This window comes from Corvus hawaiiensis, chromosome 4 (genome assembly GCF_020740725.1).
Source record: "Corvus hawaiiensis isolate bCorHaw1 chromosome 4, bCorHaw1.pri.cur, whole genome shotgun sequence".
In the NCBI taxonomy this organism is placed as follows: Eukaryota; Metazoa; Chordata; class Aves; order Passeriformes; family Corvidae; genus Corvus; species Corvus hawaiiensis.
The window spans coordinates 31,156,238-31,168,284 of NC_063216.1; the positions used below are offsets into that span (position 1 = coordinate 31,156,238).

Sequence of the window (12,047 nt, forward strand, 5' to 3'; positions counted from 1 at the left end):
GTTGTGAACTGGGGGAAAGTCCCTTGTGATTTTTTTTTTTTGGGGGGGTGGGCAGGTGGGGTCGGGGGAGACACGGGAGGAGGAACACGGGTTTGGAAAGGGGTGAAAACGAAAATAATTTTCATCCATCCACCCGCAAAATTGCCTCCTCCTTTTCACTGGTCCAGCGGCTCCTTGCCATGCTTTGATGTGAAAGCAGAGCTCGTTAGGAACAACAGGATGTAGAAACCCGCTTGTTGCCGAGGAGGGTGGTGCATTACTGAAAACCCACGCCGGTCTCTCGATCGTGAGCGGCCTAACGCAGGGGCCGGGGCCGGGGCCCGGGGGGTGGCCGGGGCCGCCCCTGGCACCGCGGCAGGAGCCCGCCCAGCGCCGGGGCGAGTGCGCCTGCTTGCGTGGAGGTGGAGGGCTATTTTAAGTCCAAGCACGTCAAGCGACTTAGCCTGAACCTACGAGGCGCTGTATTCAGGCAACTTCACGTGTTTTAATTTATCCCCGTCCCCCTGGTGCTATGAGCGGGCATCGTGGCCCCTCTCCGCCGCGCCCCATCCTTCCCCCCGCCATCCACCGCGCCTTGCACCCCGTGTCCCCACGCAGGCAGCCCCTTCCCCAGCCCACTCGGGAGGGATGCAAAATGGCTATCGTGCCGCTCGGCTGTAGATACGCGAGAGATACCGGTGCATCCCGACCGTAACGTGACATGTGAGTCTTTCCGTAAGATGGTGGCAAGACAAAGGGAGAGGAGCCACCGGGGGGTGCGGGAGCGCCGGGCACAAGGTGTTGAACGTCTCGGGGTTATTTTAAGCCTCAGTCCATGCCCGCCGCGCCGCTTCGCCCGTCACGCGTGGGTCTGCGCGCCCCCACGCCGGGAGAGGCGGGGGCAGGGGTGAACTGCTGCACAGCCCCCCTGGGGGCGGACCCCCACCACCCTTACCCGCATCGCCAGCCCCCCGCCCAGGCTCCCCCCGAGCCGCCTCTCCCTTCCCGACCGGAAGCCTGGCAGTGGGCGGGGGGCGGCAAGAGGAGCGAGGGGCGCACCCCACAGCAGAGGGAGGAGAAAGGGGGGGGTCACCCTCCAGCCCTGCTGTGGGGTGAGGCAGCCTTGAGGCACCCTCAGCCCTTGAGGCATCCGGAGCATGCTGAGGCCGGGGCGCGCCTTTCCCACCGCCTCCTTTGCCTGCATCCTTCCAGTAGCTCCTTGCCACATTTCTGAGGGGGTTTTGTCGGCCTATTGGTAAAAACCAGGAGCGGTTCCGCGTGAAGGGGTTGAGAGCCACCTTTCCTGACATATTCTGGCTATGCTTCTATAAATATCTAAGGCTTCCCAGGGTTTATCCGCGCCTGGATCCTCCCTGCTTGAGCTCTCCCTCCCTCGCCGCAAGTGGGAGTAGAAAGTTTACCTGTGCGGGGAGGAGGGCGTGTGGGAGCCTTTCCCCCGTTTTCCGAAGGAATTTCTCAGGCCTCGCAGATCCCGGATCTACCGAGGACCCCAGCACTGAACGGTTGGGGGATTGTAGCCCCTTTCATCGGCTGTCATTTACCCCTGAGAGCCCCTAAAAGCGCAAGCCCCGGGGGGGGGGGGGGGGGGGGGAGTGCACGGAAAGGGGAGGGTGGGCTCAGCCCCTGCCCCTCTGCCCGCTGCTCTGGGTTTTGCAGGCACATGGGACGGGGAGAAGGTTTTTTGCGGGCACAGAGGGGAAGGTTTCCGCGGGTGCCTGGCCGGGGTGGCAGCCCTTGGCAGCGGGGCCAGGCTGCCTGCTCCCCTGGAGAGCGGAGCCCAGCCCTGCCTGCCCGCTGCTTGCCACAGCCGCTAGTCCTGCCAGCAGGGCACCCTGCCCCAGCGGGTGCCGCATCCCTGCCACAGCCCTTCCTAGCCATGACCAGGGCCAGGTTTGTGCAGAGGTGGCCAGGGCAGGTGGGACTTGAGGAGGGGTCTTAAAGCTTTGATGCTCAGCCGTGGGGGCCGGGAGCACCGGCCCACATCCTCACTCCTCTTTACTGCCTAGTCTCTCTTGCTGCTACCTTTACCTGTGACTTTTCCTCATCTTCTCTGCAAGCTCCAGTATGGGCAAAAGGAGGTGCCCACTAACATTGCTTTCCCCACCGTCAAGCACAGGTACCTCAGGCTTTGCAAGCAGTGTGTGGAGGCAGCTGATCCCTCCTGAGCTGCCCCTTGGGCAGGCAGGGAGGGCTGGGTATGCAACACTTCCCGCTCATGGGGTGCTGTCCCACTCCCCAAGGCCTTGGAGAGCAGAGCAGGAACACAGCACCCTGCTGTATTGGCTGACCTGGTGTGTCCCAGCTGCAGCTCTGTAGAGAGCAGCAGTCTGTGTGTGGGTGCAGGGTGCTCTGCAAGAGGGGAGGTGTGGGTATGGGCGATTTTCAAGTGCTCACCCACGCCACCCCAAAGCAGCAGCTCTTGTCGCCTCCGTATATCCTGCTTTGCTTTCATACCTCACCACACCAGTCCTGGGTGGAGGTCTCAGAGGGTTGGGACATGATGGAACAGGTTGAGGGCAGAGTCAGGAAACAGCCTGGGGGTGGTGAGATCTGCTTCAGCTTCCTCTTGGCTCAGCCAAGAGGCAAATCTCAGCAGGGAAAAGGAAAGAAGCATGGTCAAAGCCAAAACTCTTCTTCCCAGGGACCCTGGGCTCTGATCTGTTGGCACACACCTGCCGCACTAGCCAGTTCAGCCTGCGTCAGTCCTGGTGCCCCTTGCAATTCCTGTGCCAGTGAGACCATTGCTGAACAAAGGAAGGTGTCAGCAGCGGCACCCAGCCATCCTGTTCTGGGCAAGGGTCTCAGGATACCAGCATTGTTGGCTGAGTTCTGCGTTGCACCTGTGCATGCCAGAACATCATGCAAGAGATTATGGAGAGGTAGAAAATACAGAACAGGGGCAAAAATCCCAGCCTGCCATCCCCCAGCGCTTTGACTGATGCTTTGACTAGTTTTATCCTCATTTTGGCTTACCAACTGTCCCTGTATAAAAAGTCTATCAAGCTATGAACCAGCACCTGATCCCCAAACCCTAACCTACAGGGGGAAAAGGTGATGGAATTAATTTATATTTCATCTTCTGTTGGGGCTCAGCTGGAGCTGTTTCCCGTGCTTGGTTTGGAAGAGGGCAGGTGGACCTTGCTTCCAGTGCCTGAGCTATGGAGCTGCGCTTGGATTCCCACACTGGACTCACATTGCCTGGGCTGGCACCAGGGATTTGTGTCTCTGCAGTACCATGTGGGAGGTCTGGATTTGATTCCCAGTGCTGTTTTTTCATTCCCCCAAGCTGGCAGAGGGTGGGAATGCTGTACAGATAGTACTGCTTGTATCTGCAATGGGCTCCATTCCACATTCCCATCCTTAGGATGCGCAAAAGCTGCCTATGAGTTAGTCCAGACTGAGGACTTGTCCCTAGAGGTTTAATGCTCTTTGCCTTTAGGGAGGCCATAGCTCTACTCTGCCTGACTCTACTTAGCAGCATGGTTTGGTGGGCAGTGGTGAAAGACAGCTACCTTGCAGCTGGATAACATGCAGAGGATTTTTTTAATTTTTAAAATTTTCTTTGTGTAAGCTGCAATTTATCACAAAGAAATGGATTAGTTAATAGGAAAGATGGACTAGATGATCTTTCTGAGCAAGATGGCTCAGTGTATTGTGATTGCCTAATCCACCATGGAATGCTCGTAGTATCCGCTCTGCCTGACATCAGGGCTCTAGGCCTGCCTGACTCTTCTGCAGTTCTGTGATTAGCTTTCTTTGATATTTATTTATACTTGAGAGAAAAGCACAAAGTGGTTGGGAGAAGCATGGCTGATCAGTTATCTGCTATTACCCTGATCTGTCCTCTGTTCCCCCATCCACAAGAACTCTTTACACCAAAATGAGTCAACTTATTAATTGTCGCTTTGCTGCAGTCAGACAGACTCGCTGCTGCCTTGGGTACCTCGCTGCGTAAGATGAAATGGCAGTTTGAAGATCACAGCACTGAAATATGTGGAAGGGGAATCAGAGGAAAATAAGATATTTGAAGCTAAGCATGGCCCACCTGCTACAACTGCCTTGTCCCTTCTTATGAGTTTTGTGTTTTTGCTTCTGCGAAGTGCCTTGTAACGGGAACTAAAAAACCCATTTCTCCAACCACAAAGGGGGCTCCACCATCCCTCTGATCTACCTTTATTGCTTGTCTGTTTATCTAAAGACAGAAGAGAACGTTCCTGGCAGGTGTGGACTGGTGCTTGCTCTGGCAAAATTAGTGCCATGATGCTAAGTGCCTGGGAACTAGGAGATTGACCCAGCTGGGTTAAATGTTGAAGCTACCTTTCATGTTGGGGAAAAAAAAAATCCAAACAAACCCACCCTTTATGGTTCAGGAGCTCATTGCTTCCTTAAGCCGCAAACCACAAGCTCCCAGCTAGAACTGTACATTGGGGTGTGAACTGGTGTGTGTAAAAGTTGACCAAGTGCAGGGTGGTGATCTGTGCAAACCAAGCAGCGTATCTCCATGTGCCTGAGGTCACTGCAGAGAAAAAATCCCCTCTCTGTGCACTCAGAAACAAATGTGTGGCACAAGGCAGTGTGCAAACTGTGCAAATTCAAATTCAATTCAAACCATGGCTAATTTGGACCTCTCGGGGCAAGGCTGCCTTTTATTCCGTGTTCTCCTGGATACAGAAGAGAACACTGACTCTGGGCAGGAGAAGGGACAGAGTTCTCTTTCTAAAATTTTACATATACATTGAATATGCTTCGTGTGAGAAGAATAAAAATACTTCGGGTATGTGTTCTGACACTCACTGCCAGCTCATTCTTCCTAATACAGCTGGTATTTGTAGACTGCAAAGTATGCTGGGTGGCTCTCTTCCCTTTCTAACACAAGCAATTGAAGACCATGTTTTATATCTATATATAATCTATATATATCAATACAGATGAACTGATTAAACATCTGGGGAAAAGAGAAATTTTGAATGAGAGTGTGGTTATTGGCTCAAAGTGAAAGGGATATTAGGCTGAGATCTCTGCAGAATTCACTCCCTATACCTCAAACGCCATCCGCAAGGAAGGTTCAGAACTGAAAAGAGTCACTGAACGTGGCTCAGGTAAAATATTAGGTTGCCAGCTCTGATGTTTCTGTATTCCTAAAGCATGTACAGTATCACTAACATTGATGTGCATGGCTTTGCTGAAACATTTATAGGAAAGAAACACTCTAAGGGAAAAAAAGTGAATTTGATCTTCACGTTTGGTGGCTTATCTCTGCTGATTGCTCCTCTGCTAAAACAGGTGCAGGGTCACCAAATTATCTGGCCTGAATAATCCATGGGATATTATTCTGTCACTCCTGCACACTCCTGGCATGTTGGGCATGTAGGAGCTCACCTCCAATTAACTGTCCATGTGACAAACTCTTAAGTTACTTCTCAAGGTAGCAGTCAGCCTACACTACTTTGTCTGCATGTAGCTATTTAGTTGTGGGAACAGTTCTTGCCTACTGTACTTCCAGCCTGGATTTTCAACCAGGCATCAAGAAATGAAGCATTGTAGCTACCACCCTCCTCCTCCAAACCCACTGTCCAGCCCATGTAGCTCTGTATACAATCCTCATTTGTTCAAAATACTGAAATGATCTGTCTAGAACCTATTTAGAGATGTGGTTTAGCTCTGCTTAGGTAACTATTCTGTTCGAGGGCAGCACTTCTAAGAGAGGGAAGGACTGGGGGGAGTGTGAGGGAGTGAACTAAGACAATGATCACAGAGCAGAGAAAACAAGACCTGTAAAGAAAGGGTGAGAGAGCCCGGTAAACTCAGTCTGGAGAAAAGACAACTATGGGTGGATCCCTAGTTGTCTGCAAATATATAAAAGACTGTTACAGAAAGAGGACAGGGGCCAATTATTCTCATTAGTCACAGGGGACAGATCAGGAAATAAATGACTTTAAGATGAAGCAGAGAGAATTCACATTAAACATCAAATTAAATGTTTACTGCACTAATGTTTTAGTGACAGTAGAAGAGCTGATAAATTTGGCAGATTAGCTGCTACTGACAATATTTAAAGCTAGATGTAGGTGCTGAACTATTGGGATTTTGTATCTAATAAAGTCTGTCTCCAGTGAACCTCAGATCGTGATATTTGCACACCCAACCAAACAACTTTGGAAGAAAGATAAGGAGATTGATTTGTCCTGTGTGCAGGAGGGAGGAACTGTCCCATTGGAGGAACCTGGTTGGGTTTGGCTCTGTGCAGCAAATCTCATATGGTACCTGTAGGAGTCAAAATGATGGTGTCGACTGGTGGCACAGTTGCGCATATCAGGAGCTCCCCAAAGATGCCTGGTTTAGAAAACCTCTGGTGCGCTGTGACAGCTTATACTGTCCAAGAGACTGGCAAGGGCTGCACTATGGAAATCAGGCAGAAGAGGCTTAGAAACATGTCCTGTGTGAATGATGCTTTCGCATTTGCAAGCACAATTCTTGAATCCTGGGATAAGTTGGGCTTCTTAGATTGAGACCATGTGTCTTTCATTCAGAAGCTTCACCTGTCTGTAGCCATTGCTTTCAAAGCTTTACACTGTCACAACATCTGAACAGCTAGTGTGCCAAAACCTGATACTGCAAGGGGAGGGGAGGTTTACCGTCACATACTGAACGATGTGAAAATTCACACCTTGCTATTTCATGATGTCATTCTTTTGTCTTGCAAGATGAGATACAATTTAAAAATACCTTCTGTTTACTCCTCTTTGCTGCTTCCAGAAGATAAAATGGGATATGGGCAGCCATGAGCATCGTGGTTTCTGAGGATCATCGCTTCACTAGCCAGCCTTCACAGTCACATCTCTTTGTGCTCTGAGTTGGAGGAGCTTCCTGTGCTTGGTTGGGGTTTGGATGAGCGGCTCTGGCAGTGGGTTCTGTGAGGGATCTTCCAATAGAAATTGCCCTGCCGGTAGCTGAGATGGCTGAAAGGGCTGTTTTGAAATTGTGAGTTTGGCCAGCATCGGGAACGTGCTCTGCGGCCTAAGGCCTATGCCAGTGTGTATCCTCCTGTGCATCAGCAGAAGTGGTGGCTGTGGTGCAGCCCTGCTGGTGGATTACACGATTTTAAAAAAGAGTAATAAGCATGTAATCTTGACCTCTGGTGTTTTTTTGTAGGAAGGAGGAGTTTTCTATACAGGTGTCCAGGACAGACTCAGACTCAAATGGAGGAAATGACACAATACACTCTCTATTTTATTATACTTGGATTTAACATTTTTATTTCACTTCTTCACCTAATCTCTTAGTTAGGGTTGCCATGCACTGTTGGGAGGTAATATATACAACTCTCTCACATGGATGTAGTTTCTTGCATGTATGACCTCTGAAGAATTTGGAGGATTTTTAAAAAGGAAACAAATGTAAAACTTATTAAATTCAGTACTTCAAAACAGACTAGGAGGTGAGATGGCTACATGGAGCCAGCTGAGGCGGATAAGATCTGGTGTCACGAGCCTGATGATAATTCACTAGTGCAAATGCCATGTCCTACATCACAGCTGGTTGCCCAATTAAAAGAAAACTATTTTCAGGTGATAGGCATAATAGTCTCATGATAGTTTAAGGCTGCAGTGGTCCTGTGTTGTTACCTTTGGCTGTGGGCCATGAGCAGGACACAGTGGGGCACAGGTAGGTTAGAGACTGAAGTCTGCTGTAACAAGGGACCGTGGTTTCCTTGTGTCATGTGAGACTTCTGCTACTCCAGTGTTCACATCTGGAAATGAGGTACTGGAGATACACAGTGGCTGTTTGGAATAAGAAAGGTGAAGGTCCTAAATCAATACCACCTGGAAACGAATTGCAGAAGAGCTGCTAGGATCCTAAAGCCAAGGGCAATCCAAACTCTTCACAGCATCTGGGGGCAGGTGGTTTTGAAGCCCGTGCATTGAGAAGAATGGCTCCACTGCTATATGGAAAGGTGTCAGGATGCTGCCAGCTGCTCCAGGAGGAGGATGGAGAAGGGTTGCTGCTGTAAATGTCTTTGTGTCAGGTAAAGCAGGATGTTGTTTAATTGTACACAGCTGGATTGCTGGGGAATTTCTGTCACAAGGCTTTGCTTGGAAATGCATTTGAAGTGCATTGTTGCAGAGGAAATGCACTAGAATGCACTAACTCGCGGCTACTTGCACGTAGGCATAGGCTTGTATGGAAAGCACGTGGGAAAGATCTGCATATCCCTGCACCCCTCTCTCTCTTCCTCTATAATTCTCTGTTATTGCTGGCTGCTGCAGTCAGTGGCCTAAGTATCTCAGGGGAGATTCCCTCCTGTCAGACGTGTGTTTCAGCAGAGGCAAGCTGAAACATCAGAGGCTGACAATCCCCAAGGGAGAGTCTAGTGAAAGCGACTGAATGACATAATCTGTTCTCATAGTTTCTCCCTTTCAGCTCTCCACGTTTTCAGTGCAACTTGAAATTACCCTCTAATTTATTGCTGAAAAGGTGACTATCATATATAATTGAAATTATATAGATAGTGTCCTGAAATGTTGAAAGTCAAAGTATAAGATCGGCGTGGATGTGGTCTGCGGTACTCTTTCTGGGAGGAAGCTTTTAAGACTCAATATGAAAGTAACAGTGGTAAGTGCCACGAAAGTATAAACAGAATATTGGAAAAGACATTGCAATCATTTCATTAAGTGATGGGGCACCAGTACCCTAAACAGGAGGAGAGAAAAATTTAGTAGCTTAGAAAAATAGGGTAGCCGTGGGATGGCTGCCTTGAAAGATGGCTGCTCTTGCAGAAAGCTCTTTGAACCCCTGGTTTGAAAGTTCACAAACTTTCAAACTAGGGATTCAGAGCGAGTCAGAAGGGTCACACATTAACCATTTTTAATTTGCATGATTTCTATGTAGACTAAATGAACTTCAGAACTCAGAGAACTTTGCAGGAGCTGAGCGCCTGTACCTTGGTGGTCTCTGAAGCAGGAGCTGGATTTTCACAGCAGGTATCTTATATGAGCGACCCTTTCTGTGCAATGGCCTTTTTTCTTACTGGAGGGAGTAATAACTTTCAGAAACCAGGAGATGCATAGTAGGAGATGAGTATTGGTTAATGACATGCCTCACCTTAATAGACTTGTATTTTTTTTTTTTGTTAGGGCAGATTGATTCCTGACTTCAGCTTTTGATGTTAGAGGTGATGAGTAAGGGTTTTGACAGAAGAGGTTTGGAAATGGGTTAACTGCCCCACCAAAAAAAAAAAAAAATTCAGAGGTTTTGGTAGTTCTGCACTGAGATTAGAGTATTTGATGTGTTTTCATGAAAAAGCAGAGAAAAGAATAGCTAGCAGCCTGACGGGCAGAAAACTAACTGGGTTTTGTGTGACGCATCATTATTCTGCATACTTCGAAGAGGGGACTTGTCCCTGAGGTTGTCCTAGCCAAGATGAGGGCTCAGACTACTGGGTCCTCTGCAGTAATGCTTTCTCAGTTGGAGCTTTTCCAGTTGGAACTGTTCTACTTTATATAAATGCCTATTCATTGTGTTGGAGAGGGAGTGCTCTAACGACTGGGCTGTGGAGGTAGTTTGTTTCTTTGGCCCGATGTAAAGTAATTACTTATAAAAAGAGAAATGATTTCAGCGTGAAAGAAATGGAGGCACAGGCTCTGTAGCCCAGAGGCATTGGAGTCCTCTGAGACATGGGAGACATGGGAGCTAATTCTTCCTCCAAATTAGTACAGGTTTGTTGTTCTGCTTTGGATGCATTTGTTTTTTCTCAGTGACATGACAACAAAATGTTTCATTTAGCATTGAGCTCCAGTGCTGATTCCAGGTGGGGAATAGAGTAACAGGAGGAGGTGAATTCCCAGGGAACAAAGACCTGATCCTCAAGCAAGTGCTCTTAAATGAAGGATGAGGGATGAGAACTATGGACTCTGTGATGGGAAACCAGAGTTACTGCTCCAATGAAAATTTTTATAGTTTCCTATAATGTGCAGGTAGCTCTTTAAAATTGTCTCCAGATCTTTAAAATCACTTGGGATTTTCATTCCTGCAGTTCATATCCTTTGGTGTATCCCCTCTCAATTGTTCATTATACATTTGCTTTTAAAAGCTTGGTGAGATGTTTGATTTCTATATGGAACGGGGAATTTTTCCAGAAGTGAACACTAGCTGTTGGAGACTTGTTTCCAGAGGAACTCCAGGAAGTCAGTGGAGAAAGACCAGGTTCTTTGAAGGGCAGTGTAGAGCAGGAGCCCCATGGATGTGCTCCAGTGTACCCTCTAGAAAAGCTAATCCCTATTGGCTACAAAGGTAGCCTACATAGATGAGCTTTCTAAAAGCTTTTAATTATCTTTTTTGTTCTGCGTGTTTGCATTTTAAGGATGTTCAGGGTTGGGGGCTAGAAAAGACAAAGAGTGTATTAAATTACTGCTCGTTCACCACACAGTTTGGAAAACAGTCACGTTCCATGAGGAATCCAAAATCTCCTAATGTCTGGTCCTCTGTCTTGTGTTTTTCCACTGTAAGAAAACTGGGTACCTGATAGTCCATGTCCTTTTGAACGCAAAGGCCTGGAGATTCCTCAGTCTGGGTCTGATGTAAACGGTTCTCAAACGTGATTTGAATTTGCAAGAAACGCCAGTGTCCCATTAGGTGAGCTGAGCCACGATCTATGGATATCTCAGACCTTGATTTCAAACCAGACAGTGGCAAGTTGGTGCATGAGGTCTGTTGACATGACCAGGTAAAGGGCCGGTCTGTGGCACCCCTCAGAGACCTGTTTCTCTGGATACTCCAGGCTAAGGAGAGATGGCCAGGGCTTGCTGCTTCTCTCACCACTGTGTCCCAGGAGGGAGCTAGTTTAAGAATGACATTTTGTTATATGTCTTTGTACATTTTTCCTGCATGCATTTAGAAGCATTGCCCATCTCCATCAAGGCATATATTTCCTAACAAAATATTGCTTGCATGATGAAGCATAAAAATCAAACAAAACAGCAAATTAGAAGGTTTGCCCTGACAGTCTGTGTCCTTTTAAGTTGCACAGGGTAATACAGAAATCCATGTGTCTTCTCTGACGTGACAATCTTCTGTGATACTGCAGTTCAGCAACTGTGGCAGGACAAATTGCAATGTGTACCTGTACAAGGATGCAGCTGCAGCCCAGAGACTGGCTCCACTGTCCCTTTGAAATGGGGAATCTCGGTATAGGTTGTGGATTCAGCATCAGATTGGATTGAATTTGGATGTCTGCTCTGGGGTACGAGATGCAAGGGCTTCCAATATTTGTTTGAATCAGCTTCATTTTGATGTATTTTTGTTTATAAACTTGTTCACTTTTGTCACTGGAGGAACATCATAAAGAGCTATTTGAGGTATTGTCTAGGCTGCTCTTTCGGTGCCTGCAATGAATGCTGCATTAATGCTTCATGTTAATACAAAGGGTGCTATTTTTTTGTGTTTGATGATTTCCTTGTTTCTTGAACATTAAATGACATAAGGGTAGCCACAGATTCTTAAACACTTCTTTTCCATGTAAGTTTTCAGGTGTTTTCTTGATCATGTAATGTATTGCTTTTCCTGCAGTATGAAACAGGAGTAGGTATAGAATCTGGTTGACATTTAGTTTTGGGATCAGATTAATTTGTGTCAAGTTTCCTCCCCCAAATCCTGATGGACTGTGCCTGGGGGACAAAAATCAATGCTCTCTGGTAGAACTGCTTAAAATTACTGTATTTGCCATAGTTGAAATTTCTACTTGAACAGAATTTGAGACTTTTAAAGCAAATTAATTGTGTTTTCTCATAATCTGAACTACTTTGAAAGAGTAATATAAAATGGTTTAAAAGTTACAGGACAAAACCTGATGGAGAAATCATAGAACTTGATCTTACTGTCAGAGAGTCAGAGGGAGAGGACGAAAAAGCATTCAAGACTTAAATTCCCTGTAAAATTTCTGATTTCCTTATAGGATGTCTGAATATTTAGTGGCAAAAAGACAATATTTGGTCCAGTGCTCCTCCTGGATAGGACAAATCTATGTGTGTTATCTAGTTAAAGCCTTAGGG

The 12,047-nt window shown here is 47.5% G+C and overlaps 1 protein-coding gene across 4 annotated transcripts in view; it reads left to right on the forward strand.

Moving 5' to 3' along the window:
* Nucleotides 1-12,047, forward strand: part of GRIN2B (glutamate ionotropic receptor NMDA type subunit 2B) — a 223,975-nt gene that overhangs the window by 16,735 nt on the left and 195,193 nt on the right. The gene's annotated exons all lie outside the window — the stretch shown is intronic.